The 6,149-nt window shown below is 52.7% G+C and overlaps 1 pseudogene; it reads right to left on the bottom strand.

The window, feature by feature from the left end:
• Positions 1-1,289: 1,289 nt before the first annotated feature.
• Positions 1,290-6,131, bottom strand: LOC113408543 (annotated as a pseudogene).
• Positions 6,132-6,149: the final 18 nt, after the last annotated feature.

Genomic DNA, 6,149 nt, shown 5'->3' with positions numbered 1-6,149 from the left:
TCAAAGCTTCCCAGGGAAGGGAATGGTGGCAGCGGACCAGAACTAAGCTGGTAATTAAGCTTAGAAGTCCTCATGCAGGCCCCCACACTTGTACCCTAAAGTTCAAAGTTGGGATACAGCCTTGACAGGGGTGCAGGAGTCTGAGTTGGGGACACCCCACAGCTGGGCTTTGGCAGGAGAGGGTGCGGGTTTCTGGGCTGGTTGATACCCCACAGCTGGGCTCTGGGGGGAGGGGGCAGAGAAACGGGAACTGGGTTGTCGTAGGGATTTCTTTAACTCTCTACTGCTGGGGGACAATTTTTGTGTCTCTGTATACTTGCTGCCACATATATTGAAATAAATTACCAAAATAAATGAAACTGGTGTGATTCTATTTTGTTATTTTCACAAAGAAAATATGCAGAATTTTGAAATATTGTGCGCAGAATTCCCCCCGGAGTATGACATTCTGTATGAAATAGCTAAACACGGGTGTCCTACGTCCCAGCCGAGCGCATTAACCACAAGCCCAGCCTTCCCCTGTAGGGGTTAATTCCCTCCTGGCCCTGGCAGATGCAGCAGCTGCTCTGGATTTCGAGGCTCATATTGATCGCTCATTCCCAGAATCACTTTTTTTGGTAACTTCATTTTTATTCATTGCTGGCTACAAAGCAGCGAGTGAAATGCAGCAGGCCGTGCGGCAGGGAGGGGCAGGGAAGGTGGGAAGGAGGCGATCAGCACCGGGGATCGATCTGCAATCAGTTCAGTGCAGCCTTCTCTGCATTCCCTTCCCACTGGCCTCGCCAGCGCTGGGAACAGGTGTGTTTGGAACAGGAAGTGCACCCCTGCCCCCGGGGGAACTAACACACAGGAAGGACCCAGTGAGGACAGGGCAGGCTTCAGTTTTAACATGACTCAGCAGGTCAAGTAACGCGAGGATCTCCCATAAACGGTCACTTGACTGGCTGTCATGGGGGAGAGCTACAAACCACTGGGTCTTCCATAGGATATTGCTCATGTCTGTTACCCCAGGGAAAATAAACCAGCTGTTTCCAATCCCTAGCGAAGAGGCAGCCTAAGGGTTGGGATTCCCAAGGGAGCCGAGAGGAGCTGGCCTTGAACCTGGCTCCTAAATCCCCTAGGCTCCCTGCATTGATGCTCATGGGATGGGTGCTGCCTGAGGGGAGCGATGGCTGCGGGGGGCTCAGCCTGGGGGTCGCAGTCCTTCTGCAAAGCAGTCCCTACATCTGGGCCTCTCCAAAGGACAGAAGCAGTGCAGATCCGTCCCGTGCAGTGATTCCTGGTGTGGCTCAGGGCTGCAGCCTCCTCATCGTCTTCTGTATCCAGGGGATGAAGGTGGAGACTCTTGTGTACACCGCTGGGGGTTCCTATCCTTGGTTACCCAAGAGACGATGCCCTGGGCTGTTTTCCCACACAGCAGGGGCAGGGCCCGCTCTAGGTTTTTTGCTGCCCCAAGCAAAAAAATGTTTGGCTGCCCTCCACCCCAGCCCTGGGCTACCCCCTGCACCTCCCTGCTGCCCCAGCCCTGGGCTCTCCCCCCCACCCGCACCCCCCTGCCGCCCCAGTCATGGGCTCTCCCCCCCCACTCACACCCCCTGCTGCCCCAGCTCTGAGCTTCCCCCTTTCCCCCCCACCAGTGCCCCATCCCACCCACACACACCCTGCCGCCCCAGCCCTGGGCTCTCCCCCCCACACCTGCACCCTCCTTCTGCACCAGCCCTGGGTAACTGGTAACTCGCTCCCAGGGCGGGTCATTCAGCAGGAATTTTGGATGTGCACAGAACACAGACAGGATTGGTTCCCATATGGTTACAGAACTACAGTAAAGTGGAACAATTTTCAGCTTGTGTGATTGGAGGATATCTGGATGCATAGTATAAGACTGTCCTACATAAATGTTGAGGTGCCTTTATTATTCGTTCCACTCTTTGTTTCTACAGGGAATTTGCCAATGCAATATCACTGTCTTCCTTTTAAACACATAAAACTAAAAACAAAAACAAAAAACAATGGCTGTTGAAAATAGCAATTCCAGTCCTAATAACCACTGGGAAGCATTTCTTGCTCAATTTTATCCTACTTTTTCTACAGCAAGTTACAGCGGATCAGTATATTTGATTTGGGAGAAATGAAGTAACAGCTGCCCAAATTGAGCTTCAGCACTCCTGAATTTTGAGGTGTTCAAATCTGGAAGGCAGGTGCTAGATTCCCTTTCTGAATATTAACTAAATCTGGAAAGGAAAAGTCAATTTCTGCTTCCATGGCTCAGAAGTGGAAAACCTCCTATGTGCCTGGTACTGTATCTAAAGCTGCCCAGGTCCAGTAGAGCCTCCCCTCCCTTACTTTTCATTTTAAATTCTAGTGGGATCCACGTACCTCCCTTGCTAGGCTTCAGATAGTGAGGGGCACTGTCCATTTAGTCCACCCAATTCTTTCTTTGGGGGCTGCAAGGTGAGGTCACACCAGTATCCCTAATCCAGTCTGGGGATGTCTTCTGAAGGGGATATCTGGGCCAAAGCCTTCTACTCCTTGGGCGTACTTGTTCCCCGTTCACAGTGCCACCCCGTTCTAGCAGTGAGCTCTCCATTCACAGCAAGCTGCAGCATGAGGTTTCAGCTACCATACTCCCTCCCCCTCCCTTTCCTGTTGATAGCGGCCAAGGGAATGCTGGGAAATGTAGTTCTTTCCCTGCTCCAGGGCTGGCTCTATAGGCAGGGAGCTAACCAAGGAACTACAGCTCCCAGGGCCCCCTGTTGGTTCTCAGCTCCCATGCTGGCTCTCTGCCAGCTGCCGCCCCTGCAAATGGGCTACCCCTAGCATCTGCTTGCTTTGCTGGTGCCTAGAGCTGCCCCTGACCAGGGGGACCCCAGAGTCACCCTGTGAAACAAAACAAGCCACAGATTGAGAACAGCTCACTGAATCGTTTCCCACTGAAGCACGTCTCAGTGACATCCCTGGTGCAGCTGGTCTCAGTGTCACCCCCCCAATGTCCACCCGACTCTGCTTGCCACCCACCCCACCCCCATGGCGCAGCTGGTCTCAGAGCCCCACCCAATCCCCTGCCCAGCTGGTCTCTGCCTTTCCCTGGGAGAAGAACAACAATTTTCCCATTCATTTGTACAGCACCTAGTGCAGCGGGGCCTGATCCCCGATGGCCGCTCGTAAGCCCAACTGCAACGCCAACAGCCTCATTAATAATAACGATGTCTAAAGGATGCTTGAAGCCAGGAGCAGATTTACCGTGGCAGAATTTTTGTCATAAGCAGGGTCCCCCACACACATCATGGTGGAGGATTTATAGTGAGGATATGGCCTGTTAGGATTCCTCAGACACACATCATCCTCCAGCACCTCCACATCCACCTCCCAAAGCCTGGCCGGGTACAATTCACTGTCTGTGCTAGTGCTGCCCCAGCCAGTGACGCTGCACACGATCCCTGGCTTTAGTCTCTCGCGGGTGTGAGGCAGGCCGATGGTATCCACCCATCTGTTCAGCTTTGCTCTCTTCGCCAGCTGAAACACAAGAAAGATGAAGATCAATGTGATGGTTGCTCTCAAGAACATAGGCCGTGACTACACTCAAAACTCCAAAGCGCTGCTGCGGGAGGGCTTTGAAGTGTGCGTGTGGTCATGTGCCAGCACTGGGAGAGAGCTCTCCCAGCACTGCAGGTACTCCACCTGCATGAGGGGATTAGCTGGGGCACTGTTTACACTGGCGCTTTACAGCGCTGTAACTTGCTGCACTCAGGGGGGTGTTTTTTCACACCCCTGAGTGAAAAGTTGCAGCGCTGTAAAGCGCCAGTGTAGCCATAGCCATAGAGACACACCCCAATCCCCAGCAAAACCCATAACCATGGTCTTAGTGGAGGCGGGGTGATGGGATGGGGGCGGTACCTGCAGCAGCATGATGTCATTGTTAGTGGTCTTCTCATTGTATTGCGGGTGAGGTATCCGGTGGCACATGGGGATCTTTTGTCATTTCCATTCCCATAGTCTTATGTTATGGGCTCCCAGCTTGACAATAATCTCTCTGTAAAAGCCAGGAACAATCCATGGGGCGTCAGAGGCAGTAGTGTACGTGAGATGGGGGATGGGCACATGTGAGTCTGTCACATGAACAGTGATATGGAGGGGACAGGGCAGCCTGGGGCTCTCAGGCCATGATCCCAGACTCCGCTGCTGGCCTTGAAAAATGTATATACCACTGTATACATTGCCAGCTGCGATCCGGCCCCAGGGCTGGGGACTGGCTGATTTGGGGGGATGCGGAATGGCACAAGGGGCCTCTCCCCTCTAGAGGGTGCTGTTTGCGGCACAATGTCCTGCCCAGTGGTGTTGGGGTCCCAGCCTGTCTCCCCCAGCCCCTTGTGCTGTTCCCCTGAGCTCCTTCACTCCCCGCTGTCCTCCCAGCCCCTGAATCTCAGCTCCCCTGCAGCCCGACTAGATCCAGACAGGGGTCTATGCCCAGCTCCCCCCAGACCAGAGCCCTGCAGAGCTGTCCTGGGGCTGTGAGCCCCTCCCTGACCTGATCTGGGCAATGGGCCACACCCCGGCTAGGGTCCATGACCATAGTTCCATTCATTTACCCAGCACTGGAGCTAGATGATGGTTTGCAGAGGCCCCTAGAAACACACTGAAACCCCCAGAACAGATCAGACCCCTGGGCTCTGCTCTCCCAGCCTGTCGCACTAACTGCTCCTTCCCTGCAACCTACAACAGCGCCAGAGCTCCTGACTACCAGCTCACCAGCTGATGCACGACCTGCCCCAGCATCCCCAGCACAGAGGCACTTACTCTCCATTGCAGTGAGCAGCCGTCAGCACGAAGTTCTCTGCCACCAGGAATCCTCCACAAAAGAAGCTATTATTTCCATCTCGTACAAACAGATAGGCCATGTAGGGTCTGGAGTGGGACTTCGCTTGCTTTCCCCCGATGATCTCACCTTAGGGGGAGACCAGGTTGATACAAAGAGCCCCATTGTCTCCATGAGCCAGGCAGGGACCGAGCTCCCCATCCCAAAGAGGAGGCCCCACAGCATCAACCCACCCCTGTGATGCTCTCCCTGGGAGGGATCCCTATGCCTGGAACACTGCCCCATCCTCAGCTCTCCCCCAAATTGGACGACCCAGGGGGCCGGAGGATAAATCTGAAGCTCTGACCTCGCTGGGTGGGGAATAGGTGTCAAACGCACCGGGAGTGGGTCAGTAATCGCACTGCCTTAAGGTAATGGCATTGGGGGCCAAAGTTGTTGTGTATTTGGTTGTCGTGGTAATAGAATCTTGTGTTGCTATGGCAACTGAGTTAGATTATTAGGGGATAGCCCAACCTGTTTGGGATGGGTTTTGGTTAGTTCTGTGTGTAGCAATAAATGGCTGCTCCAAGGTTTACAGCTCTCTGTGTCCCAGTGATTTCTTCCTAAAACTGTTGCCCCCAAGGATATAACAAAAGTCACCTCAGATTAGGCCAGGTAGCCCCCAGATGGACATTGACAATTTTATTGGCTGAATTTCCTTCAGACAAGATCCTTCCCCCAGTCCAATGCTGCTTCCTTTGCACTTCTGGTGTTGTGAATGCCATGGATAGAAAGAAAGGGAAAGATCATTTGGGGCAGCTTCTCCCCCTTCTTATAGTTATTTTTCCTTCTTGAAGAAACATCTCCAGCTGGGGTTGAGGAAACAGGAAACCCAAGCTCTTTGTCCATTGAGATGTAAATTTTTCACCCATATCCTCTTTCCTGACGAAGAATGGCCACTTAACCAGAGGATGGTCCATTTGATTTTGTTGACACACGGCTGAGGCATCGGCTAGTCTTTTGTCTCTGGTTAACTGGTTTGTGACTGCTCTCCAGACATGTCATAGTAACACCATACAGTAGAATCTTATAACTTTTGATGGCAAACATATTTTACCAGAACAATAATGATCAGCAAATTATGAGTTTTCAGATGATACCTCACAAGACATGTTTTGTATAAAATTTATCATAATCCTGTAAAAGGGGAGATCATAAGGGTGCAGACTGTCACAGGTCCCTAGATACCACCTAATGAACCCAATCCCAGGGGCCACATAGCCCAGCCATACTTACCAGCCCAAGTCCCAGGGGGCAGGAGAAAAGCCATGGGGAGCAGAAGCAAAGTCTGTAACTG

The sequence above is a fragment of the Terrapene carolina genome, unplaced genomic scaffold (genome assembly GCF_002925995.2).
Source record: "Terrapene carolina triunguis isolate 2854851 unplaced genomic scaffold, T_m_triunguis-2.0 Scaffold18094, whole genome shotgun sequence".
Classification (NCBI taxonomy): Eukaryota; Metazoa; Chordata; order Testudines; family Emydidae; genus Terrapene; species Terrapene triunguis.
This window is presented reverse-complemented; position numbering and strand designations above follow the sequence as displayed.